Genomic DNA, 27,820 nt, shown 5'->3' with positions numbered 1-27,820 from the left:
TCCTGGTGCCGTCGACACGACTATTCCTGGCACCGTTACCAGGGAAGCACAACTGACATCAAAAGTATTTCTGGCGCCGTTGCCGGGGAGGAAAGATCAAGATCTATCCAAGTAGGTCTCACAAACTCATCTTTTGCATTTACTTTTGTTGTCAGTTGCCTCTCGTTTTCCTCTCCCCACTTCACATTTACCGTTTTCATTTGCCTTTCTCCTTTGCCGTTTTCTTTCGCCTGTTTCACTCTCTCTTCCTGCTCATTTGTGTGTGAGACAGTCCATCAATGGCTAGACCCACCACTCCAAACGATACTCCTGAGAATGAAGTTCTCAATTTCAGGAAAAATGAGGAAGATAATTTAAAGGACGCTTGGTACAGAATTTTCAATGCTCAAAGTAGATCTATTCGTAAGCAATCCACTACCGTCCTCCTTCGCAGTTTCTATGTTGGGATTTCTCCTTGGAATAGGTACATCCTTGATACCATTGTAGGGGTAACTTTTTGGGGAGCCATACTGTTGACTCCTATAGAGCTATCATGAATTTGGTAGGCTCACCCCCGCTCATGGTTAATGGAACTACCTTGACCTTGGAACACGTGAAGCAAAGGCTTGACGCTATTGAAAGCAAAATTGCCACAGTTGAACTTATTGAGGGTTTGGATAGAAAGATCCACAATCAAATTACTCAATACGGATCCAAAGTGGGAAATTTTTTGAAAAATTTAAGGGAGAAGGAACTTATAGTTAATGATTCTTCTAGAATTGGCAAATTGGAAGATGTCATAACCAACTTGGGTTCCGCTTTTGCCGCTGTGCAAAATACTCCAAATCTCATTCTCAAAAAGACCGTCAAGTCTGTTTTTGTTCCTAAAGCTAGTGGTGAGTCATCCAATAAAGATGAAAATCTTAAGATAATAAATGATCACACTACTTATGGTTTGAGCACCAAAGATGACTATACGTGATTTCATCACCTTTCGCCTAGCTAAGGGCGTTAAACAAAAGCGCTTGTTGGGAGGCAACCCAACGGATCTATCCTTTTTCTTTCTGTTTTGTGTTTTCCACACTTTCATAATTCTGTTATGATAGTGTTTTTTGAGTTTCTTTTTGCGTTTGTGCCAAGCAAAACCGTTATGATTAGTCTTGGGGATGATCGTTTGGTCATGCTGGAAAAGACAGAAACTTTTTGCTCACGAAAAGAATTTTCATTTTTTTTTCTGTAAGAGCTTTTGAGTTGATTCTTTTTGCTGCTGATTTCTACACAAAGTCTTCAGACTTTCGTAATTGTTCAGAATTTTTGAAGTACCAGAAGTATACGAAATATACAGATTCCTACAGACTAGTCTGCTGTTAACAGATTCTGTTTTTGTTGTGTTGGTTGCTTATTTTGATGAAACTATGGATAGTATCGGGGGTATTAGCCATGGAAGATTGAAAATACAGTAACACAACATCATCATAAGTATAATTGAATTTTGCTACAGTACCTAAGGAAGTGGTGGTTTGCTTTCTCATACTAATGTTATCACGAGTTTCTGTTTAAGTTTCGTGTTGTGAAGTTTTCAAGTTTTGGGTGAAGTTCTTATGGACAAAGAGATAAAGAGTGGCAAGAGCTCAAGCTTGGGGATGCCCAAGGCACCCCAAGAGATTCAAGTATGTTGTAAAAGCCTAAGCTTGGGGATGCCCCGGGAAGGCATCCCCTCTCTCGTCTTCAATCCATCGGTAACGTTACTTGGGGCTATATTTTTATTCACCACATGTTTTGTGTTTTTGCTTGGAGCGTCTTGTATCGTAGGAGTCTTTTATTTTTGTTTTGTCACAATCATCCTTGCTGCACACCTAGAGAGGGAGACATGCACTCACCGTGATTTTGTCGAGCTTCACTTATATCTTTTGGTAGACAATTCCGCTCACATGTGCTTCACTTATATCTTTTGAGCTAGATACTTTTGCTCTGTGTGCTTCACTTATATCTTTTAGAGCGCAGCGGTGCGTGTCTTGGTAGTTGATCTATGCTTTGAAAGTAGTCTCAAAAGGGGTAGTTATCCAAAGGGATACGAAAACTTCCACCTTCATGTGCATTGAATAGTTAGAGAAGTTTGATTCATCTCAATTAGTTTTGAGTTGTGGTTATGGTAATATTGAAGTCATGCTAGTAAGGTGTTGTGGATCTAGAAATACTTGTGTTGAAGTTAGTTATTCCCGTAGCATGCATGTATGGTGAACCGCTATGTGATGAAATCAGAGCATGATTAGTCTATTGATTGTCATCCTTTGCGTAGCGGTCGGGATCGCGCGATGTTTTGTACCTACCAACCCTTCCCCTAGGAGTATGCGTTGAATGCTTTGTTTCGATTGCTAATAAAACTTTTGCAATAAGTATATGAGTTCTTCATGACTAATGTTGAGTCCATGGTTTAGATGCACTTTCACCTTCCACCATCACCATCTTCTTAGTGCCGTGCAACTTTCGCCGGTGCACAAAACCCACCATTAGCCTCCCTCAAAACAGCCACCATACCTACCTACTATGGCTTTTTCAAAGTCATTCCGAGATATATTGCCTTGCAACTACCACCATGACATGTGCCACCACGTCTACATTGCCATTACATGATCGTAAGATAGCTAGCATGATGTTTCCATTAATGTCTATGCCATGCTAGATCATTGTCATGGTACACTACCGAAGGCATTCCATATAGAGTCATCGTTGCTCTAAGTTTTGAGTTGAAAGTGTGATGATCATCATTAATGGAGAATTGTCCCATGTGAGGAAATAAAAGTGGCCAAAGAAGCCCACCAAAAAAAAGAGAGGCCAAAGAGCCCACCAAAAATTAAAAAAAAAAAGAAAAAAAAATGAGAGAAAAAGAGAGAAGGGACAATGCTACCACTTTTTCGACACTTGTGCATATTAAGCACCATGATCTTCATGATTGAGAGTCTCTCGTTTTGTCACCACCATATAGCTAGTGGGAAATTTTCATTATATAACTTGGCTTGTATATTCCAATGATAGGCTTCCTCAAAATTGCCTTAGGTCTTCGTGAGCAAGCAAGTTGGATGCACACCCACTAGTTCTCTTTAAGAGCCTTCACATACTCGTAGCTCTAGTGCATCATTTGTATGGCAATCCCTACTCATTCACATTGATATCTATTGATGAGCATCTCCACAGCTCATTGATATGCCTAGTTAATGTGACTATCTTCTCCTTTTTTGTCTTGCAAACTCCACCACACTCCACACCATCTATAGTGCTATAACCATGGCTCACGCTCATGTATTGCGTGAGAGTTGAAAAGGTTTGAGAAAGTAAAGGTGTGAAACAATTACTTGGCCAATACCGGGGTTGTGCATGATTTAAATTCGTTGTGCAATGATGATAGAGCATAGCCAGACTATATGCTTTTGTAGGGATAACTTTCTTTTGGCCTTGTTATTTTGAAAGTTCATGATTACCTTGCTAGTTTGCTTGAATTATTACTGTTTCCACGTCAATAGCAAACTATTGTTTTGAATCTAATGGATTTGAACATTCACGTCACATAAGAGGAGTTACCAAGGACATCTATGCTAGGTAGCATGAAAGCATCAAAAATTCATTCTTTATCACTTCCCTACTCGAGGACGAGCAGGAGTTAAGCTTGGGGATGCTTGATACATCTCAAACGTATCTATAATTTTTGATGGTTTCATGCCGTTATCTTGTCATCTTTGGATGTTTTATGTACCTTTTATATCTTTTTTTGGGACTAACTTATTGATTCAGTGCCAAGTGCCAGTTCCTGTTTTTTCTGTGTTTTTGGCTCTTTTCAGATCTGATTTTGGAACGGAGTCCAAACGGAATAAAATCCCCGAAATGATTTTATCCCGAATGAAAGAAGATCAGGGGGCCTGTGGGCCAAGCCAGGAGGGCTCCTGGGAGCCCACAAGCCCCCACTCCGCCACCAGGGGGAGGCGGCGGTGGCAGGGCTTGTGGCCTCCCTGGCCGCCCCCTGACATAGATCTTTGGCCTATATATTCCCTAAAATATAGCAAAAAATCAGGGGAGCCTCGAAAATACTTTTCCGCCGCCGCAGGCTTCCATTTCCGCGAGATCTCATCTGGAGACCCTTCCCGGCGCCCTGCCGGAGGGGACTTTGGAGTTGGAGGGCTTCTTCATCATCATCATCGCCCCTCCAATGACTCGTGAGTAGTTCACTTCAGACCTACGAGTCCATAGTTAGTAGCTAGATGGCTTCTTCGCTCTCTTCAATATTCAATACAAAGTTCTCCACGATCTTCATGGAGATCTATCCGATGTAATCTTCTTTGGCGGTGTGTTTGTCGAGATCCGATGAATTGTGGATTTGTGATCAGATTATCTATGATATATATATTTGAGTCTTTGCTGATTTCTTATATGCATGATTTGATATCCTTGTAAGTCTCTTCGAGTCTTGGGTTTTGTTTGGCCAACTAGATCTATGATTCTTGCAATGGGAGAAGTGCTTGGTTTTGGGTTCTTACCATGTGGTGACCTTTCCCAGTGACAGTAGGGGCAGCAAGGCACACATTAAGTAGTTGCCATCAAGGGTAACAAGATGGGCTCTCTCGTTGATATGAGATTGTCCATCTACATCATGTCATCTTGCTTAAGGTGTTACTCTGTTCTTTTGGACTTAATACACTAGATGCATGCTGGATAGCGATCGACGTGTGGAGTAATAGTAGTAGATGCAGACAGTATCGGTCTACTTGTTTTGGACGTGATGCCTATAGATATAATCATTGCCATAGATGATGTCACGACTTTGCGCGGTTCTATCAATTGCTCGACAATAATTTGTTCACCCACCGTCTACTTGCTTTCATGAGAGAAGCCACTAGTAAACACTACGGCCCTCGGGTCTATTCACATCTATCGTTTCCACTTTTGCTTTTACTTTGCTTTGTTACTTTGTTGCTTTCAGTTCTCACTTCGCGAATAATCTATAAGGGATTGACAACCCCTTCATAACGTTGGGAGCAAGCTTTTTTGTGTTTGTGCAGGATCTTGTGATACTCCTCCACTGGATCGATACCTTGGTTCTCAAACCGAGGGAAATACTTACCACCGCTGTGCTACATCACCCTTTCCGCTTCGAGGGAACACCAACATAAGGCTCCAAGTCCATGTGGGAAATCCTTTGCATATTTGCCTAGGAAGTCCCTTAAGGCGTAGCCGTAGTAGAAGGATTCCTGGTGCCGTCGACACGACTATTCCTGGCGCCGTTACCAGGGAAGCACAACTGACATCATTGGGCGAGACCCCAAGGGCCCATGCGGTTGGGAGGGAGGAAACCTCCCCAGGCCCACGCTCCCTCCTTGGAGAAGGGGCTAGAGCTACGACCCAACCATCCCCCTTGCCTCCTATATATAATGGGGGAGAGGGAGGGGCCGAACACACCAATTCCCATGCCCCGGTGGCAGCCCTACTTCTCCCATAACTCTGTTTTCTCCTCAGATAGGTTCCGACACCTCTTGGCGAAGCCCTGCTGGCACTGCTCCACCATGCCGTCATGCTAGTTGAGATCCCATCCACTTCTCCTTCCTCTCTTGATGGATCACGAAGGAGGAGACGTCATCGAGCCGTACGTGTGCTGAACGCGGAGGTTCTGTTTGTTCGGCGCTAGATCAGGACAAATCGTGATAGGATCACGGGACGGATCGTGATTGGATCACAAAGACGTTTGACTACATCAACCGCGTTGATACGATTCCGCTTAGCGATCTACAAGGGTATATAGATGCACTCCCCCTCTTGTAGATGTTAGTCTTCATAGATTGATCTTGGTGAGCATAGTTTTTGTTTGTTTCCCATGCGATGTTCCTCAACAATTTTGTGTTCCCATACATGCCCGAAAAGCCTAGGAGGTTCATGCAAACATTCTTCTTCACGTTCATCACTTCGATTGCAGAGCGGACCTCTAGGTCTGTCCAATAAGGTAGGTCCCAAAATATAGATTTCTTCTTCCACATGGGTGCGTGTCCCTCAGTGTCATCCGGATCATATTGTCCGGTAGGACCATTTCCAAAGATACTTGTAAATCTTTGACCATATCAAATATAACATCACCTATACGGAAGATATGGTTCTTCCGATGATCTGCCTCACCTTTGAAATGCTTGCCTTTCTTTCTTAAGTGATGCATGATCGAAAGAAATCAACAATGCCCCAGGTACACATTCTTCTTACATTTGTCCAAATATATACTTTCAGTCTCATCTAAACGGTGCGTGCATGCGTTGTATCCCTTATTTGTCCGTCCTGAAAGGTTACTAAGAGCAAACCAATCATTGATGGTTACAAACAACAATGCTCGTAGGTCAAATTTCTGTTGTTTGTGCTCATCCCACACACGTACATTTTTTATCCCACACGTGTAAAATTTCTTCAACTAATGGCCTTAGGTGCACATCATTGTTGTTGTGGGGTTGTTTAGGGCCTTGGATGGGCACTGACATCATAATGAACTTCTGCTTCATGCACAACCAAGGAGAAAGGTTATAGATGCATAGTGTTACAAACGAGGTGCTATGATTGCTGCTTTGCTCCCCAAAAGGATTAGTGTCATATGCACTTAAACCAAGGCATACATTCCTTGCGTCATTTGCAAAGTCGCGCCACTTTCTCTCTATTTTTCTCCACTTCGATCCGTCAGCGGGTACTCTCAACATCCCTTTTTCTTATAGTCTTCTCTGTGCCATCACAATAATTTCACATGCTCTTTGTGTTCCTTGTGACCAAAGCTTTAAATTAAATTTTATTTACATATTCGTGTTCCTTGTGACTAGAGCTTTAAGATAAGACTACTTTTGAATACATTTTACGGGTTTTAAAGACTTTATAAAGTTTCATCGGTTAAAATTTGATATCTATGAACGACAAAACTCTCAAGCACGGCCGACCCTGGGCCAGGGCGGCAGGGGCGACGACCCGGGGCCGAGCTAAACTAGGGGCCCCGAGCTAGTGGTGCAACCTGCTGGACAGATACAGGGCACCGAGCTTATACGTAGTAATGGCCCAACTCGTCCAGAACAATTCCTTATTCCTATTCGCCTCCAGCCCTCCACAAAAAGGCCGATCGGGGCAAGGGGCGATTCCTGCAACAGCGGTCGATGCAGGGATGCAAGGAATTCCTTCATGAGAGAAAGCCAATGAGGTAAATCGCTAGATAAATTTCTCTTATCTGAAGAAACCTCATCTCAAGAAACCTCTCAAAACCTATGTAATGGTATGAATTTCAGGGGCTGTGGTTCGGAATAATCTGTGGGCTAGTCATGCAGATCCTTTTGCTGCTACCTGCTGATACGTCTCCATCGTATCTACTTTTCCAAACTCTTTTGCCCTTGTTTTGGACTCTAATTTGCATGATTTGAATGGAACTAACCCGGACTAACGCTGTTTTCAGCAGAATTGCCATGGTGTTGTTTTTGCGCAGAAATAAAAGTTCTCGGAATGACCTGGAAATTTACGAGGATTTTTGTGGAATATATAAAAAATACTGGCGCAAGAATCAACCGGAGGCGTGGAGCAAGGAGCTCACACACCCTGGAGGCGCGGGCCCCCCTAGCCGCGCCTAGCAGGCTTGTGGGGCCCTCGGGGCTCCGCCGCCTCCAACTCTAGATCTATTTAGTCCCTTTTGTCCAGAAAAAAATCAATGAGAAGAGTTCATCGCATTTTACGATACGGAGGCGCCGCCATGATACGTCTCTGTCGTATCTACTTTTCCAAACTCTTTTACCCTTGTTTTGGACTCTAATTTGCATGATTTGAATGGAACTAACCCGGACTAACGCTGTTTTCAGCAGAATTGCCATGGTGTTGTTTTTGTGCACAAATAAAAGTTCTCGGAATGACCTGAAAATTTACGGAGATTTTTTTTGGAATTAATGAAAAATACATGCGCAAAGATCCACCGGAGGAGGTGAGCCAGTGGGCCACAAGCCCAGGTGGCACGGCCACCCCCTGGCCACGCCTGGCAGGCTTGTGGGGCCCACGAGGCTCCACCGCCTCCAATCTCAGCTCTATATATTCTGTTTCGCCCGAAAAAAAAATCAGGGAGAAGGATTCATCGCGTTTTACGATACGGAGGCGCCGCCACCTCGTGTTCTTCATCTGGAGGGCAGATCTGGATTCTGTTCTGGGCTCCGTAGAGGGGAAATCGTCGCCATCGTCATCATCAACCTTCCTCCATTGCCAATTCTATGATGCTCTTCACTGTTCGTGAGTAATCTCATCGTAGGCTTGCTGGACGGTGATGAGTTGGATGAGATCTATCATGTAATCGAGTTAGTTTTGACGGGGATTAATCCCTAGTATCCACTATGTTCTAAGATTGATGTTGCTACTACTTTGCCATGCTTAATGCTTGTCACTAGGGCCCGAGTGCCATGATTTCAGATCTGAACCTATTATGTTGTCACCAATATATGTGTGTTTTAGATCCTATCTTGCAAGTTCTAGTCACCTACTATGTGTTATGACCCGGCAACCCCAGAGTGACAATAGTCGGAACCACTCCCAGAGATGACCATAGTATTAGGAGTTCATGTATTCACCAAGTGTTAATGCGTTGGTCCGGTTCTTTATTAAAAGGAGAACCTTAACATCCCGTAGTTTCCATTAGGACCCCGCTGCCACGGGAGGGATGGAGAATAGATGTCATGCAAGTTCTTTTCCCTAAGCACGTATGACTACATACGGAATACATGCCTACATTAGATTGAGAACGACAGCTAGTTACATATATCTCTGTGTTATAGCTATTACATGATGAATCACATCTGGCATAATCATCCATCACCGATCCAATGCCTACGAGTCTCTTAGTACTGGTCCTTGCTACGTTACTTTGGTGCTACTATTGTCACTGCTGCTGCTGTTACTCTGTTGCTACTGCTGTTACTTTGCTGCTACTGGTTACTGTTGCTACTCCTGCTATCATACTACCTTGCTACTGATACTTTGCTGCACACACTAAATCTTTCAGGTGTGGTTGAATTTACAACTAAACTGCTAATACTTGAGAATATTCTTTCGCTTCCCCTTGAGTCGAATCAATAAATTTGGGTTGAATACTCTACCCTCGAAAACTGTTGCGATCCCCTATACTTGTGGGTTATCAAGACGCCACCACCTGTTCTTCCTCTGGAGGGCAGATCTAGAGTCCGTTCTGGGCTCCGGAGAGGGGAGATCATCGCCATCGTCATCACCAACCTTCCTTCATCGCCAATTCCATGATGCTCTTCACCGTTCGTGAGTAATCTCATCATAGGCTTGCCGGACGGTGATGGGTTGGATGAGATCTATCATGTAATCGAGTTAGTTTTGATGGGGATTGATCCCTAGTATCCACTACGTTCTGAGATTGATGTTGCTACTACTTTGCTATGCTTAATGCTTGTCACCAGGGCCCGAGTCCCATGATTTGAGATCTGAACCTATTATGTTCTCATCAATATATGCGTGTTCTCGATCCTATCTTGCAAGTTGTAGTCACCTACTATGTGTTATGACCCGGCAACCCCGGAGTGACAATAGCCGGAACCACTCCCGGAAATGACCATAGTATGAGGAGTTCATGTGTTCACTAAGTGCTAATGCTTTGTTCCGGTTCTCTATTAAAAGGAGAACCTTAATATCCCGTAGTTTCCATTAGGACCCCGCTGCCACGGGAGGGATGGACAATAGATGTCATGCAAGTTCTTTTCATAAGCACGTATGACTATATACGGAATGCATGCCTACATTACATTGACGAACTGGAGCTAGTTACATATCTCCTCATGTTATAACTATTGCATGATGAATGTCATCCCACATAATTATACATCACCGATCCAATGCCTACGAGTCTTTTCCTACTGGTCCTTGCTACGTTACTTTGCCGCTACTGCTGTCACTGCTGCTACTGTTACCGCTACTGCTGTCACTGGTGCTACTGTTACTGCTACTGCTATCACTATTGCTACTGTTACCGTTGCTATTGTTGCTATCACACTACTTTGCTACTGAAACTTTGCTGCAGATACTAAGTCTTTCAGGTGTGGTTGAATTGACAACTCAACTGCTAATACTCGAGAATATTCTTTTGCTTCCCCTTGTGTCGAATCAACAAATTTGGGTTGAATACTCTACCCTCGAAAACTGTTGCGATCCCCTACACTTGCGGGTTATCAAGACTATTTTCTGGCGCCGTTGCCGGGGAGGCCTAGCACTATTCTTTGAGTCACTTGGGATTTACGTCTGTTGATCACTATGAGGAATCCGAGAGATCCAAAAAATAAAGTCTTGCCCTCAACTACGAGTACAGGTAAGATACTGCCATCTAGCTCTGCACTTGATTCACCTTCAGTTATGAGTAAGTTTGCGACACCACCTCCTCCTAGAAATTTTGATATGTCGCCTGTGCTTGATGATGCTACTTCTGCTATCCATGATGCTTGTGATGATGCTTGTGATGATACTGCTTTGCCACTAGGTGCATTCCTTGATGCACAAATTGCTAGAGTTGCTGCTAAATGTGATGATACTTCTGAGACTGCTAAAATTATTGAAGTAGATCCTCCTATGTCACCTGTTAGAACTAGCTCTCCTAGATATGAATTGCCTGATATACCTGAGGGTTATGTTATGGAGGGAGAGATAGCTGAGGACTTTCTTGCTTGTAAGGATAGCTATGATCTTGAGAAATTATTGCGCAAGTGGAAAGAAAAATCTCTGAACGCTAGGATGAAATACGACCCGAAGTTTGCTACTTGGCCTATCTTTGTGACCGATAAGGATTATGAATTCTCTGTCGATCCCGAGTTAATCACTCTGGTTGAATCTGATCCTTTTCATGGTTATGAGTCTGAAACGGTTGTAGCACATCTTACTAAGCTGCACGATATAGCCACCCTATTTATGAGTGAGGAAAAGATCCGCCACTACTATATCCTTAAGCTGTTTCCTTTCTCGCTCGTATGCTTGGTCATTTAAGTGCTTGTGTGGATAGAAATGTCAATGATCTTAAGCTTTTGAGTAAACATGCCTATATGGTTACTACTCAGGTAGAACAAGTACTTAAGGCTCAGAATGACTTGCTCAATGAGTTGAATGACAATTCTGTTAGAGTCTTCACTAGAGACGGTAGAATGACCCAGGAACCTTTGTATCCCGAGGGCCATCCTAAGAGAATTGAGCAAGATTCTCAAGGAGTTAGCACTGATGCACCTAGTCATCCTAGGAAGAAAAAGAAAGATGATAGGAACTTGCATGCTAGCAACCCTGTTGCTATTACACCCGAGAATCCAAACGATGTCTCTGTTTCTGATGCCGAAACACAATCTGGTGATGAACATGAGCCTAATGATAATATCGATAGCGATGTTCATGAAGATGCTCAACCTAGCAATGATAAGGATGTGGAGATTGAGCCAGTTGATCTTGATAACCCACAACCTAAGAATAGGAGATACGATAAGAACGATTTCATTGCTAGGAAGCATGGTAAAGAAAGGGAACCATGGGTTCAGAAACCCATGCCATTTCCTCCCAAACCATCCAAGAAAAAGGATGATGAGGATTTTGAGCGATTTGTTGAAATGATTAGACCTGTCTTTCTGCAAATGCATTTGACAGATATGCTCAAAATGTCTCCTTATGCTAAGTATATGAAGGATATTGTGACTCATAAGAGGAGGATACCTGAGGTTGAGATTTCCACCATGCTCGCTAATTACACCTTCAAGGATGGAACTCCTAAGAAACTAGGTGATCCCGGAGTGCCCACTATACCTTGCTCCATTAAAGGAAACTACGTTAGAAATGCTTTATGCGATCTTGGAGCCGGTGTTAGTGTTATGCCTCTATCTCTTTATCGTAGACTTGAATTGGATAAGATGACACCCACTGAAATCTCTGTGCAAATGGCCGACAAATCAACTGCTTTCCCTATCGGCATTTGCGAGGATGTGACTGTTGTGGTTGCTAACATTACTATCTTAACATACTTTGTTATTCTGGATATTCCCGAGGATGATGCCATGGTGGTCATCCTTGGAAGACCCTTTTTAAACACTGCAGGGGCTGTTATTGATTGCAACAAAGGCAATGTCACTTTCCATGTCAATGGTAATGAGCATACGGTGCACTTTCCGAAGAAACAATATCGAGTACATTGCATCAATGCTATTGAAAAAACTTCATCGATTCTTATTGGGAGCTTTGAATGCCCTATACGTACTGTTAAGATGAAGTATGATTTGCTTGTTGGGGATATGCACATTCCCATTGAGGTAACCTAGTGACTATTCGAAAATTCTCCGGTTTTATGCGATTAGAAAAAGTTTGTCAAGGAGACTTGATTAACCTCATTGCCAGATTTCTTTTGATGACCATGAGATGGATGAATCTAGGAGTCACACCCCTCTGTTCCAAACCTTTACCTTCAGTTGCTTAGAAGAAAAATGATAGATTTAGCTTTAGTTTTTCCTGTTTTCTGCTTCTTGCGTCCCACAGAAAAGTGTCCCGAAAATAAAAGTTCTTCAAATGCCCTGAAAATCAAGTATGATTTTTTCTGGAATTTTTGAAAATTCTGAGACAAAGAGCTAGTCAGGGGGATGCACCAGTGGGCCACAAGCCCAGGTGGCGCGGGCACCCGCTGGCCGCGCCTACCAGGCTTGTGGGGCCCATGTGGCCCCCTCCACTTATTCTAGCTCCCATCACCTTCTCCTACTGATACGTCCATTTTGCATCATGCTTTCAGGTTGATACTTATTGCTTTTTGGGCTGTTATATTACTTGCGGTACCATATTTAGGCCTTTTCTCTCTTATTTTGCAAGGTTTATTTGAAGAGGGAGAATTCAGGCAGCTGGAATTCTGGACTGGAAAAGGAGCAAATCCTAGTCCACTATTCTACACATCTCCAAATGCCCTGAAAAGTTACGTGGATTTTTTCTAGAATATATAAAAAAACTGGGCGAAAAGAACTACCGGAGGGGGCCCACTAGGGCTCGACAAGCTTGCCCACCGCCACCACCCCCTGGTGGCGCAGGGCAAGCTTGTGGGCTGCCTGACGGCCCAGTAGCCCCCTCTTTAACTATATGAAGGGATTTGGTGTGGAAAAAATCAACCAGGAGCTTTTTCGTGGTTTCGCCGCCGCCACGAGGCGGAACTTGAGCAGATCCAATCTAGAGCTCCGGCAGGATGATCCTGCCGGGGAAACTTCCCTCCCGGAGGGGTAAATCGTCGCCATCGTCATCACCAACACTCCTCTCGTCGGAGGGGAGTCATCTTCATCAACATCTTCATCAGCACCATGTCCTCTCCAATCCCTAGTTCATCTCTTGTAACCAATCTTCATCTCGCGACTCCGATTGGTACTTGTAAGGTTGCAAGTAGTGTTGATTACTCTTCGTAGTTGATGCTAGTTGGATTATTTGGTGGAAGAGTTTATGTTCAGATACTTGATGCTATTCATTACACCTCTGATCATGATTATGATTATGTTTTGTGAGTAGTTACTTTTGTTCCTGAGGACATGGGATAAGTCATGTTAATAATAGTCATGTGAATTTGATATTCGTTTGGTATTTTGATATGTTGTATGTTGTTTTTCCTCTAGTGGTGTTATGTGAACGTCGACTACATAACACTTCACCATATTTGGGCCTAGAGGAAGGCATTGGGAAGTACTAAGTAGATGATGGGTTGCCGGAGTGACAGAAGCTTAAACCCAGTCTATGCGTTGCTTCGTGCGGGGCTGATTTGGATCCACTAGTTTAATGCTATGGTTAGACTTTGTCTTAATTCTTATTTTGTAGTCGCGGATGCTTGCGAGAGAGGTTAATCATAAGTGGGATGCTTGTCCAAGTAAGGGCAGTACCCAAGCGCCGGTCCGCCCACATATCAAACTATCAAAGTAACGAACGCGAATCATATGAACATGATGAAACTAGCATGGCAGAAATTCCCGTGTGTCCTCGGGAGCGCTTTTCCTCCTATAAGACTTTGTTCAGGCTTGTCCCTTGCTACAAAAGGGATTGGGACCCTTGCTGCACCATTGCTACTACTTGTTACTTGTTACCCTTTGCTTGTTACGTTTCACCTCGCTACACAATCACTTGTTACCGTTACTTTCAGTGCTTGCAGTTATTACCTTGCTGAAATCCGCTTATCAGAGCCTTCTGCTCCTCGTTGGGTTCGACACTCTTACTTATTGAAAGGACTACGATTGATCCCCTATACTTGTGGGTCATCAAGACCCTTTTCTGGTGCCGTTGCCGGGGAGTGAAGCGCCTTTGGTAAGTGGAAATTGGTAAGGAAACATTTATATACTGTGCTGAAATTTATTGTCACTTGTCACTATGGAAACTGTTCCTTTGAGGAGTTTGTTCGGGGTATCTTCACCACGAACAGAAGCACGAGGAGTTTCTCCTCAACCTGAGGTACGTACTAAAAATATCTTTTATGAAATTCCTTTGGGTATGCTTGAGAAACTGCTGGCTAATCCTTTCACAAGAGATGGATCTTCACATCCAGACTTGCATCTAATCTATGTAGACGAAGTTTGTGGTTTATTTAAGCTTGCAGGTTTGCCCGAGGATGAGATAGAGAAGAAAGTCTTTCCTTTATCTTTGAAGGATAAGGCGTTGACATGGTATAGGCTATGTGATGATACTGGATCATGAGGCTACAATCAGTTGAAATTGGAATTTCATCAAAAGTTCTATCCTATGCATTTAGTACATCGTGATCGGAACTTTATTTATAACTATTGGCCTCGCGACAGGGAAAGCATAGATCAAGCTTGGGGAGGCTTAAATCAATGCTATATTCATGCCCCAATCATGAGCTCTCGAGAGAAATCATCACTCAAAACTTTTATGCTCGGCTTTCTCATGAAGATCGTACCATGCTTGACACTTCTTGTGCCGGTTCTTTTATGAAGAAGGATATTGATCACAAGTGGAATTTATTGGAGAGAATCAAACACAACTCTAAAGATTGGGAGCTGGAGGAAGGTAAGGAGTCAGGTATGAATTTCCAGTTTGATTGCGTTAAATCTTTTGTTGAGACAAACACTTCTAGAGATTTTAGCGCTAAGTATGGACTTGACTCTAAGATAGTAGCTTCTCTATGTGAATCTTTTGCTGCTCATGTTGATCTTCCCAAAGATAAGTGGTTTAAATATCATCCTCCTGTAGAAAGCAACATAGCCAAAACCAATCTAGTTGAGGAGAAAATCATAGCTTTTAGTGATCCTGTTGTTCCTTGTGCGTACACTGAGAAACCACCATACCCTGCTAGGATAAAGGATTATTCTAAAGCTCCAACTGTGATACGTAGGGGTTACATTAGACCACTTGCACCCCCTGAGGAGATTAGAGTTGAACCTAGTGTTGCTATTATCAAAGATCTCTTAGCTGAAGACATAGATGGGCATGTTATCAAATTCTGTGAGGACTCCGTTAGAATTGGTAAACCTCACGCGAAAGAAAAACACAGACCTGTAGTTGGCCTGCCTTGTTTCTGTTAAATTAGGAGATCACTGTTACCATGGTTTATGTGATATGGGAGCTAGTGTTAGTGCAATACCCCGTTCTCTATATGATGAAATCAAAGATGAGATTGCACCTGCTGAGTTAGAACCCATTGATGTCACTATTACGCTAGCTAATAGAGACACTATCTGCCCTCTGGGAATTGTGAGAGACGTAGAAGTCATGTGTGGTAAGACGAAGTATCCTACTGATTTCCTCGTCCTTGGTACTGCACAAGATAGCTTTTGTCCCATCATATTCGGTAGACCCTTTCTCAACACTGTCAATGCTCACATTGATTGCATTAAGCAGACTGTCACAATAAGTTTCGAGGGTGTGTCTCATGAATTTAACTTCTCCAAGTTTGGAAGACAAACCCATGAAAGAGAGTCGTCTGGTAGAGATGAAATCATTGCTCTTGCCTTTATTGCCGTACCTCCTACGGATCCTTTAGAGCAATATCTGCTTGAGCATGAAAATGATATGCATATGGAGGAGAGAGATGAGATAGATAAAATTGTCTTAGAACAATATCCTATTCTCAAGAATAATTTGCCTGTTGAACTGCTTGGGGATCCTCCCCCACCAAAGGGTGATCCTGTGTTCGAGCTTAAACAGTTACCTGATACTCTTAAGTATGCCTATCTTGATCAGAAGGAGATATATCCTGTCATTATTAGTGCTCTCCTCTCAGAGCGCGAAGAGAAGAAGTTACTAAAAACTCTGAGGAAGCACCGCGCTGCTATTGGATATACTCTTGATGATCTTAAGGGTATTAGTCCCACTCTATGTCAGCACAAGATTAAAACCGATCCTGACTTTAAACCAGTTGCTGATCATCAAAGGAGATTAAATCCTAAGATGAAAGAGGTCGTTAGAAAAGAAATATTAAAGCTTCTGGAAGCAGAAATCATTTATCCTGTTGCTCATAGTGATTGGGTAAGTCCAGTACATTGCGTACCTAAGAAGGGAGGTATCACCGTCGTTCCTAATGATAAGGATGAGCTAATCCCACAAACGATTATTACCGGCTATAGAATGGTGATAGACTTCCGGAAACTGAACAAGGCAACCAGGAAAGATCATTATCCTTTGCCGTTCATCGACCAAATGCTAGAAAGGCTATCAAAACACACACACTTATGCTTTCCAGACGGTTAGTCAGGTTTCTCGCAAATACCTGTGGCAGAATCTGATGAAGAGAAAACCACTTTCACCTGCCCTTTCGGTACCTTTGCCTATAGACGTATGACTTTTGGCTTATGTAACGCACCTGCCACCTTTCAAAGATGTATGATGGCTATATTCTCTGACTTTTGTGAAAAGATCGTCGAGGTTTTCATGGATGACTTCTCTGTTTACGGGTCTTCCTTTGATGATTGCCTCAACAACCTTGATCGAGTCTTATAGAGATGCGAAGAAACCAACCTCGTCTTGAATTGGGAGAAGTGCTACTTTATGGTTAATGAAGGTATCGTCTTAGGACACAAAATTTCTGAGAGAGGCATTGAAGTTGATAAGGCTAAGGTTGATGCAATTGAGAAAATGCCTCGCCCCACAGATATCAGACGTATATGAAGTTTCCTAGGTCATGCTGGTTTCTATAGAAGGTTCATTAAAGACTTCTCTAAGATTTCTAGGCCTCTTACCAACCTCTTGCAGAAGGATGTTCCTTTTGTTTCTGATGAGGATTGTGAGGAAGCCTTTGAAATACTTAAGAAGGCTTTGATAACCGCACCTATTGTTCAACCATCTGACTGGAACTTGCCCTTTGAAATCATGTGTGATGCTAGTGATTACGCTGTTGGTGCTGTTCTAGGACAGAGAATTGACAAGAAGTTGAATGTCATTCACTACGCTAGTAAAACTCTAGACAGTGCCCAAAGAAACTATGCCACTACGGGGAAGGAATTTTTAGCAGTCGTGTTTGCATGTGAAAAGTTCAGATCTTACATAGTTGACTCCAAAGTCACTATTCACTCTGATCATGCTGCTATTAAGTACCTCATGGAGAAGAAGGATGCTAAGCCTAGGCTGATCAGATGGGTTCTCCTGCTACAGGAATTTGATTTGCACGTCGTTGACCGAAAGGGTGCTGATAACCCTGTAGCAGATAACTTGTCTAGGCTAGAGAATGTCCTTGATGACCCACTACCTATTGATGATAGCTTTCCTGATGAGCAATTAAATGTCATCCGCACTTCACATAGTGCACCGTGGTATGCCGATTATGCAAACTATATCGTAGCCAAATACATACCACCCAGTTTCACCTATCAACAAAAGAAGAAATTCTTCTTTGATTTGAGACACTACTTTTGGGATGATCCTCACCTTTATAAGGAAGGAGTAGATGGTGTTATTAGACATTGTGTGCATGAACATGAACAGGGACAGATCCTGCAAAAGTGTCATTCTGAAGGCTACGGAGGACACCATGCTGGAGATAGAACTGCCCATAAGGTATTGCAATTAGGTTTCTATTGTCCCACTCTATTCAAGGATGCCCGTAAGTTTGTCTTGTCTTGTGACGAATGCCAAAGGATAGGGAACATTAGTAAGCGTCAGGAAATTCCTATGAACTATTCACTTGTCATTGAACCATTTGATGTCTGGGGCTTTGATTATATGGGACCCTTCCCGAGTTCCAATGGGTACACTCACATCTTAGTTGCTATGGATTACGTTACTAAGTGGGTATAAGCTATCCCCACTAAAAATGTTGATCACCACACCTCTATTAAGATGCTTAAAGAAGTAATATTCCCAAGATTTGGAGTCCCTAGATACTTGATGACTGATGGCGGTTCACACTTCATTCATGGTGTTTTCCGCAAGATGCTAGCTAAGTATGATGTCAACCATAGAGTTGCATCTCCTTATCATCCTCAGTCTAGTGGTCAAGTGGAGTTGAGTAATAGGGAGATCAAGTTGATCCTACAAAAGACCATCAATAGATCTCGAAAGAACTGGTCTAGCAAACTTGACGATGCACTATGGGCTTATAGGACCGCTTCTAAGAATCCCATGGGCATGTCACTGTATAAAATGGTTTACGGTAAGGCCTATCATTTACCTCTTGAGCTGGAACACAAAGCTTATTGGGCAATCAAAGAGCTCAACTTTGATTTCAAACTTGCCGGTGAGAAGCGGTTGTTTGATATCAGCTCGTTAGATGAATGGAGAGCCCAGGCATATGAGAATGCCGGGTTGTTCAAGGAAAAGGTTAAGAGATGGCACGACAAACGAATACGGAAACGAGAGTTCAATGTAGGTGATTATGTCTTGCTATACAATTTTCGTTTGAGATTCTTTGCAGGCAAGCTTCTCTCTAAATGGGAAGGTCCCTATGTTTTCGAGGAAGTATATCATTCTAGTGCCATCAAAATCAATAACACGGAAGGAAATTTTCCTAGAGTGGTAAATGGGCAAAGAATCAAGCATTACATCTCTGGTACTCCCATAAATGTTGAGACCAATATCATCAATGTCATAACTCCAAAGGAGTACATAAGGGATGTTTATCAGCCTGTTTCAGACCTTGAAAACGAAGATGTATCTGTTTCGGTAAGAAATTGGACTCCGATACTTTTCCAATAGGAAATTTCTTCCGTTTTGGAATTTTTGGAAAATTAGAAAAATAAAAAGCAGCCCGGAGAGCGAACGAGGCGGCCACAAACCCTGCCACCGCCCCTACCCCCTGGTGGCGGAGGGCAAGCTTGTGGGCACCTCGTGTGCCTCCCAGACTCTGTTTTCTTGCGGAGGACTCCTTCTGGCCCAGAAAAAATCAATATATAGTTGCCCGAAGGTTTTGATCTCCGTATCGTGCAGTTTTTCTCTGTTTTCGTTTCGAGCTTGTTCTGCCGCAGATCTAGGTCAAGATGTCTTCTCAAGATTCAGAGGGAGAGAGCTATGTGGCTGACTACCTTCCTAACCCCAATGTCTATGGGGACTTGGAACCATATGGCTGGACCACTAATGAGGAAGAGGACTATGAGCCCAAAGGGAAGGAGCAAACGAGTTCCGATGAAGAGGAGGCTCCTCTACCTCAACCTGCAAACACCCATGTGGAGTTCAAGAAGTCAAGCCTCCCTGACCATAGGAAGAAGCCTAAGACCTTGTTTATCCCTTCTCGTTTCTTGCAGGAGAGTAAGCAGGAGCTTTGCCATAGAGTTTTGAAACTTAAGGAGGAAAATGACGATCTAAGGGAGCAGAACTTTTTGCTCAAGTGGAAATTAGACAAGCTCAAGACTGCTCCGACAACAACACCACCATCACCACCAAAGGAAGACAACTAAGCATTGGTATGGGCAATCCCCTTGGCTTCTGCCAAGCTTGGGGAAGTTGCCCTGGTATCGTATCACCTTTATATCTTTTGCTTTTACCTTTTTTTTAGTTCTTTCCTTTTTAGTTTTTATTTCTTCTCTTAGAGGAATAAGTCTTTAGTTTTTAGTTTGAGTCTTTTGCTTTTGTCTCTCCCCCGATGTATTCGAGCCTACGAGCTATATAATAAAGAGTGTCTTAGTTAAGGGCTTTGCTTTGTGCCATGATCAAAAGTATGAAAAGAACAATAGCATGAAAGATCATGAGACGATCTTATGGAAAGTGATAACTTCACTTATGACACGTATGATGATTGAAACTTGTTGAAAATAAATCAACATAGACCTCAGTCATTGTTGCAATTAATAAGAAGTAATAAGGAAAGAGAGGTTCATGTATAAATATATCATCTTAGACACTTTTTACAATTGTGAGCACCCACCAAACTATTACATTCCTAGGAGTAGATGTTGGACAAGGAAGACAACATAATGAATTGTGTTTGCTTGGTTCCGAACAATGCTATATGATTAGAGATCCCTTAGCATGTGACGATTGCTTCCACCTCATATTAGCCAAAACTCCTGCACCAAGTAGAGATACTACTTGTGCATCCATAAACCTCCAACCCAGTTTTGCCATGAGAGTCCACCATACCTACCTATGGATTGAATAAGATCCTTCAAGTAAGTTGTCATCGGTGCAAGCAATAAAAAATTGCTCTCTAATATGTATGATCTATTAGTGTGTGGAAAATAAGCTTTGTACGAACCTGTGATGAGGAAGACATAAAAGCGACAGACTGCATAATAAAGTCCTTTATCACAGGAGGCAATATAAAGTGACGTTCCTCCGCACTAAGAGGACACGCATTCAAACCTCAAAAGCGCATGACAACCTCTGCTTCCCTCTGCGAAGGGCCTATCTTGTACCTTTACTTTTTACCCTTGTAAGAGTCATGGTGATCATCACCAATTCCCTATTTTTGCCTTTGTCTTGGCTACCGTCACATGCTTGGGAAAGATCTATATTCATATATCAACTTGGAGTTGAGTACTTATGCTTTATTGTTGTTGACTTTACCCTCGAGGTAAATGGTTGGGAGGCAAAACTATAAGCCCCTATCTTCCTCTGTGTCCAGCTGAAACTTTGACACCATGAGTACCACGTGAGTCGTAACAATTGTGGAAAACGAAAGAGATGATTGAGTATGTGGGTTTGCCTTACAAGCTCTTATTTGACTCTTTCTGATGTTGTGGTAAATTGCAATTGCTTTAATGACTATGGACTATTGTTGGTTACTTCTCGGTAAGGTTTTTGCTTCATGCTTTGCTTTGTTAAGGAATTGTTACTTTCCCATAACAATCTTTATGATGTATTGTTGTTCTATGTGTGATCATGATGCCCTCATGTCCGTATTATGTTTTATCGACACCTTCGTCCCTCAACATGTGGACATGTTTATGGAACTTGGTTTTCGCTTGAGGACAAGCGAGGTCTAAGCTTGGGGGAGTTGATACGTCCATTTTGCATCATGCTTTCATGTTGATATTTATTGCTTTTTGGGCTGTTATATTACTTGTGGTACCATATTTATGCCTTTTCTCTCTTATTTTGCAAGTTTTATTTGAAGAGGGAGAATTCAGGCAGTTGAAATTCTGGACTAGAAAAGGAGCAAATCCTAGTCCACTATTCTACACATCTCCAAATGCCCTGAAAAGTTACGTGGATTTTTTCTAGAATATATAAAAAAACTGGGCGAAAAGAACTACCGGAGGGGGCCCACTAGGGCTCGACAAGCTTGCCCACCGCCACCACCCCCTGGTGGCGCAGGGCAAGCTTGTGGGCTGCCTGACGGCCCAGTAGCCCCCTCTTTAACTATATGAAGGGATTTGGTGTGGAAAAAATCAACCAGGAGCTTTTTCGTGGTTTCGCCGCCGCCACGAGGCGGAACTTGAGCAGATCCAATCTAGAGCTCCGGCAGGATGATCCTGCCGGGGAAACTTCCCTCCCGGAGGGGTAAATCGTCGCCATCGTCATCACCAACACTCCTCTCGTCGGAGGGGAGTCATCTTCATCAACATCTTCATCAGCACCATGTCCTCTCCAATCCCTAGTTCATCTCTTGTAACCAATCTTCATCTCGCGACTCCGATTGGTACTTGTAAGGTTGCAAGTAGTGTTGATTACTCTTCGTAGTTGATGCTAGTTGGATTATTTGGTGGAAGAGTTTATGTTCAGATACTTGATGCTATTCATTACACCTCTGATCATGATTATGATTATGTTTTGTGAGTAGTTACTTTTGTTCCTGAGGACATGGGATAAGTCATGTTAATAATAGTCATGTGAATTTGATATTCGTTTGGTATTTTGATATGTTGTATGTTGTTTTTCCTCTAGTGGTGTTATGTGAACGTCGACTACATAACACTTCACCATATTTGGGCCTAGAGGAAGGCATTGGGAAGTACTAAGTAGATGATGGGTTGCCGGAGTGACAGAAGCTTAAACCCAGTCTATGCGTTGCTTCGTGCGGGGCTGATTTGGATCCACTAGTTTAATGCTATGGTTAGACTTTGTCTTAATTCTTATTTTGTAGTCGCGGATGCTTGCGAGAGAGGTTAATCATAAGTGGGATGCTTGTCCAAGTAAGGGCAGTACCCAAGCGCCGGTCCGCCCACATATCAAACTATCAAAGTAACGAACGCGAATCATATGAACATGATGAAACTAGCATGGCAGAAATTCCCGTGTGTCCTCGGGAGCGCTTTTCCTCCTATAAGACTTTGTTCAGGCTTGTCCCTTGCTACAAAAGGGATTGGGACACTTGCTGCACCATTGCTACTACTTGTTACTTGTTACCCTTTGCTTGTTACGTTTCACCTCGCTACACAATCACTTGTTACCGTTACTTTCAGTGCTTGCAGTTATTACCTTGCTGAAATCCGCTTATGAGAGCCTTCTGCTCCTCATTGGGTTCGACACTCTTACTTATCGAAAGGACTACGATTGATCCCCTATACTTGTGGGTCATCACCTACCTTGAGAAAAAAAATCATTCTACAGCTCAAACCCGTGTTCTTGCTCTTCTTGCTGTGATTTTCGATCTCCTTGTGCAAAGCCCCATTCACCAAACTGTTTTGGGGAAATTGTTCCTTGGTATGTGACTCCTCCATTGGTCCAATTAGTTTTTGCTCTAGTGCCTTATTCGTTGCGTATTATTGCTGCCTTGGTGACCCTGTTCTTGAGCTTTGCATGCTAAATTTAGCTCGTCCCAAGTAGTTTTGATGCATGATATGGCCTCTAGGCACTTGAAGGAGTAATGGCTATGAGTTTTGTTGAGCTTTGTTCACTTTTCCTTGGAGTCACTAAAAATTCCAGAAATTTTTAGAGAAATAAAAAGGAAAATATGAGAAGGTTCCTAAGAGGCTCTTCAAGCCGTGACCCCAAGGATGATGGAAATGAGAAGAAGAAACCCAAGTATCCGGTCCCCCGAGTTGAGAAGTTCGAGCGTGCGAGTGGCCAAGCGATGTGTTCTTATGCGCCGCCGGACTTTATGGGGACTTTTATTACTTGGTGGAGAACGCATGCCTTACCGCATTCGTTAAATATAAGTGTCCACAATACCTCCTCCTTAGTAATATTTTCATGCAAAGCTTTAAATTCTATCCAAGGAAGATTCCTCCTATGGTTGAGTTGCATGCCCGAACCGCTCATGTGGTGACAAGGGGCGGTCAGTATCTTCCATGTTAGGCGTGTTATCCTCGATATGTGTTTATTCACTATCATTCACGAGAAAGGGGCCGGTAATTGGAATGCCCAGTTCCATGCTCAAATTGAAAAGATAATTGCAAACAAAACTCCCCCTGGATTGTTGTTGGTATGGACGGCACCCGAGTATTCGGCTAGTCGTGGAGTGTGATTGATCGGTGGTGGGGGAGTCAAAACTTTACTTTTCTGTTTGGGAACCGCCTATAGTATGTGTAGCATGGAAGATTGTGAAAACTCTTGGTCATCACGTTAACAATGAAAGCATGCCACCCAAAATTATTTATCTCTGTCTTCAAAGCTTGAGCTCTGGCACCTCTGCAAATCAATGCTTCCCTCTGCAAAGGGCCTATCTATTTATGTTTCTGTTGAGTCATCCTCTTCTTTCAAAAAGCACCAATTAGAGAGCACCTCCGTCATTTTTATGCTTTGCTTTTAATTGTTATTGAGTATGACTGTGACTGGATCTTCTTTGCCATGAATTACAATGTTCAGTCAGCCGTTGGTCTTTGAAGGTGCTCTGCATTTATGTTTTGCGGTCTCAGAAAGAGCTAGCAAGATACCATCTGTTCATATTGCTTCAGGATTGTTTTGATTGAAGTGTTGACGTTTGAAACTCATTATTATAGCTCGCTAGTTGATTATGCCATTGATATGAGTTTACCATGAGACCTACATGTCATTGCTTATGTGGTTTGCTTATGATCTTCCTGGAAATCTGAATATGACTTAGACATAATTGCAACAACAAGATCAAACAGAGTTCATAAAAGTTTTTTCTTTTGTCTCTTTCAGTTTGTCAACTGAATTGCTTGAGGACAAGCAAGGCTTTAAGCTTGGGGGAGTTGATACGTCTCCACTATATCTACTTTTCCAAACTCTTTTGCCCTTGCTTTGGACTCTAATTTGCATGATTTGAATGGAACTAACCCAGACTAACGCTGTTTTCAGCAGAATTGCCATGGTGTTGTTTTTGCGCAGAAATAAAAGTTCTCGGAATGATATGGAAATTTACGAGGATTTTTTGTGGAATATATAAAAAATACTGGCGCAAGAATCAACCAGAGGCGTGGAGCGAGGAGCCCACAAGCCCAGGAGGCACGGGCCCCCTAGCCGTGCCTAGCAGGCTTGTGGGGCCCTCGGGGCTCCGCCGCCTCCAACTCCAGCTCTATTTAGTCACTTTCATCCAGAAAAAATTCAAGGACAAGAGTTTATCGCGTTTTACGATACGAAGGCGCCGCCACCACCTGTTCTTCCTGTGGAGGGCAGATCTGGAGTCCGTTCTGGGCTCCGGAGAGGGGAGATCGTCGCCATCGTCATCACCAACCTTCCTTCATCGCCAATTCCATGATGCTCTTCACCGTTCGTGAGTAATCTCATCGTAGGCTTGCCGGACGGTGATGGGTTGGATGAGATCTATCATGTAATCGAGTTAGTTTTGATGGGGTTTGATCCCTAGTATCCACTATGTTCTGAGATTGATGTTGCTACTACTTTGCTATGCTTAATGCTTGTCACTAGGGCCCGAGTGCCATGATTTCAGATCTGAACCTATTATGTTCTCATCAATATATGTGTGTTCTCGATCCTACCTTGCAAGTTGTAGTCACCTACTATGTGTTATGACCCGGCAACCCCGGAGTGACTATAGCCGGAACCACTCCCGGAGATGATCATAGTATGAGGAGTTCATGTGTTCACTAAGTGCTAATGCTTTGTTCTGGTTCTCTATTAAAAGGAGAACCTTAATATCCCATAGTTTCCATTAGGACCCCACTGCCACGGGAGGGATGGACAATAGATGTCATGCAAGTTCTTTTCATAAGCACGTATGATTATATACAGAATGCATGCCTACATTACATTGACGAGCTGGAGCTAGTTACATATCTCCCCGTGTTATAACTGTTGCATGATGAATGTCATCCCACATAATTATCCATCACCGATCCAATGCCTACGAGTCTTTTCCTACTGGTCCTTGCTACGTTACTTTGCCGCTACTGCTGTCACTGCTGCTACTGTTACCGTTACTGCTGTCACTGGTGCTACTGTTACTGCTACTGCTATCACTATTGCTACTGTTACCGTTGCTACTGTTGCTATCACACTACTTTGCTACTGAAACTTTGCTGTAGATACTAAGTCTTTCAGGTGTGGTTGAATTGACAACTCAACTGCTAATACTCGAGAATATTCTTTTGCTTCCCTTTGTGTTGAATCAACAAATTTGTGTTGAATAGTCTACCCTCGAAAACTATTGCGATCCCCTATACTTGTGGGTTATCACCTGCTGGCCATTACGATGTGCACCAAGTCACCAACCAGATGTTGACTACTGAATACGTAAGTACGTGCATGCCTGAGTACGTAACCATGTCAGACAGATTCATGGACAAATTGCAGGGATAAATCTACAAGGATAAATTTACATAATTGCACGGATAATTTACATAATCTGTAGGGATAAATTCCATCTACTGAATACAGATTCAGGCCGTGTACAGATTAATCTATAAGGACTATAACCAATTCTATTGCTTTTTACAGCCGAGTTTGATCATCTATGGTTTCCGACTTGGTCCAGCAGACGTGTACTTCTTGTTTCTTTGATGATTGATGGCTAGCTGAGTCAGGTTGGAACCCAAATTTTCAATTACTTACAACAAGTCAGCACTCAGCAACCTTCAGCCTTCAGGTGCCTTCACTCCTTTTCTTTCAAACATGCTGCCCAAAAAACATTTATCTGGTTGTGAGAAAAGAAAAAAGAGGAAAAAAACAGAGAAGTCCAACAAATTGCAGAAGGGATCTATGCATAGATATGTTGTAAGGAATGAATCTGCTCATAATCTTGAGGAACTAGATGACACTTCTGAAGAACAACAACCTACTGAGAATGAGACCACCGTTGTGGAAAATAATGCGCATGAGACTCCTAAAAGTATGGACCGTGAGAATCCTGCAATTATAGATGAAGAAGGATCTTCTCCTTTTGATATATATGACCCTAGAAACTGGGATTCTCTTGACAATAAATCAAGAGATATTATGATTGAAAAATGGCCTACAAGGGAATAAAATCTTGTGTTTCAAACGGATAATATTGGGAGGCATTTTTCCTATGCTTACTACTCAAGAAAGCTTAGTAATAGGGAGGTCAGTGATCGGAAGTGGTTGCTTTACTCTAAAAATCTGAATAAAGTTTACTATTTTTGCTGCAAATTGTTCAAATATGAAAGTAGCAAAAGTTTACTAGCATCCGAAGGACTAATGGACTAGAAGCATCTAAGTGAGAAGCTCAAACTACATGAGAATAGTGTTGAGCACATCACTAACATGAATACTTGGAATGAGGTAAGACTGAGACTAAGTAAAAATGTAACAATTGATAAAGATCTACAACAAGAAATTGCAAAGGAGAAAGAGCGATAGAGACAAGTTCTAATTAGAATTGTTGCTACAGTGAAGTTTCTAGCCAAGCATAATTTGGATTTTCGAGGATCAAATGAGAAACTATATCAGGTTATCAATGGAAACTTTTTGAGGGTAATTGAAATGATAGCAGAATTTGACCCAGTTATGCAAGACCATCTTAGGCGCATTCAAAATAGTGAAATTCACTATCATTATCTTTGGCATAAGATTCAGAATGAGTTAATTACACTTCTTGCTCATAGTGTTAAAGATTATATCTTAAAGGTAATTAAGGATGCCAAGTATTTCTCTGTAATTCTTGATTGTACCCCTGATGTGAGTCATCAAGAACAATTGACTCTAATTGTGAGATGTGTAAACATGGCAAGTGCCACTACAAAAATAAATGAGTATTTTGTGGAGTTCTTAAAGGTGGATGATACATTAGGACTAGGACTTTATAAAGAGCTAATAAATGCTCTTGGATTGCTCGGTTTGAATGTTAATGATGTTAAAGGTCAAGGATATGATAATGGTTCGAACATGAAGGGAAAACACCAAGGTGTCTAGAAGAGGTTACTTGAAATAAATCCGAGAGCATTGTAAATGCCATGTGCTTGTCACAGCCTGAATCTTACTCTATGTGATATGGACAAATCATGCAGCAAAGCTATTACTTTCTTTGGAGTTGTGCAACGGATCTACATATTATTTTCAAGCTCAACTAAAAGATGGCAGGTATTGCTTGATAATGTTCCAAACC

At 42.4% G+C, this 27,820-nt stretch overlaps 1 pseudogene; it reads left to right on the top strand.

The window, feature by feature from the left end:
- The window catches only part of LOC123399769, a 51,871-nt pseudogene that overhangs the window by 22,000 nt on the left and 2,051 nt on the right, over nt 1–27,820 (top strand).

Source organism: Hordeum vulgare, chromosome 1H, assembly GCF_904849725.1.
Source record: "Hordeum vulgare subsp. vulgare chromosome 1H, MorexV3_pseudomolecules_assembly, whole genome shotgun sequence".
Taxonomy (NCBI): domain Eukaryota; kingdom Viridiplantae; phylum Streptophyta; class Magnoliopsida; order Poales; family Poaceae; genus Hordeum; species Hordeum vulgare.
Note: the sequence above shows the minus strand (reverse complement) of the source record. Positions and strands in the feature narration are given on the sequence as shown.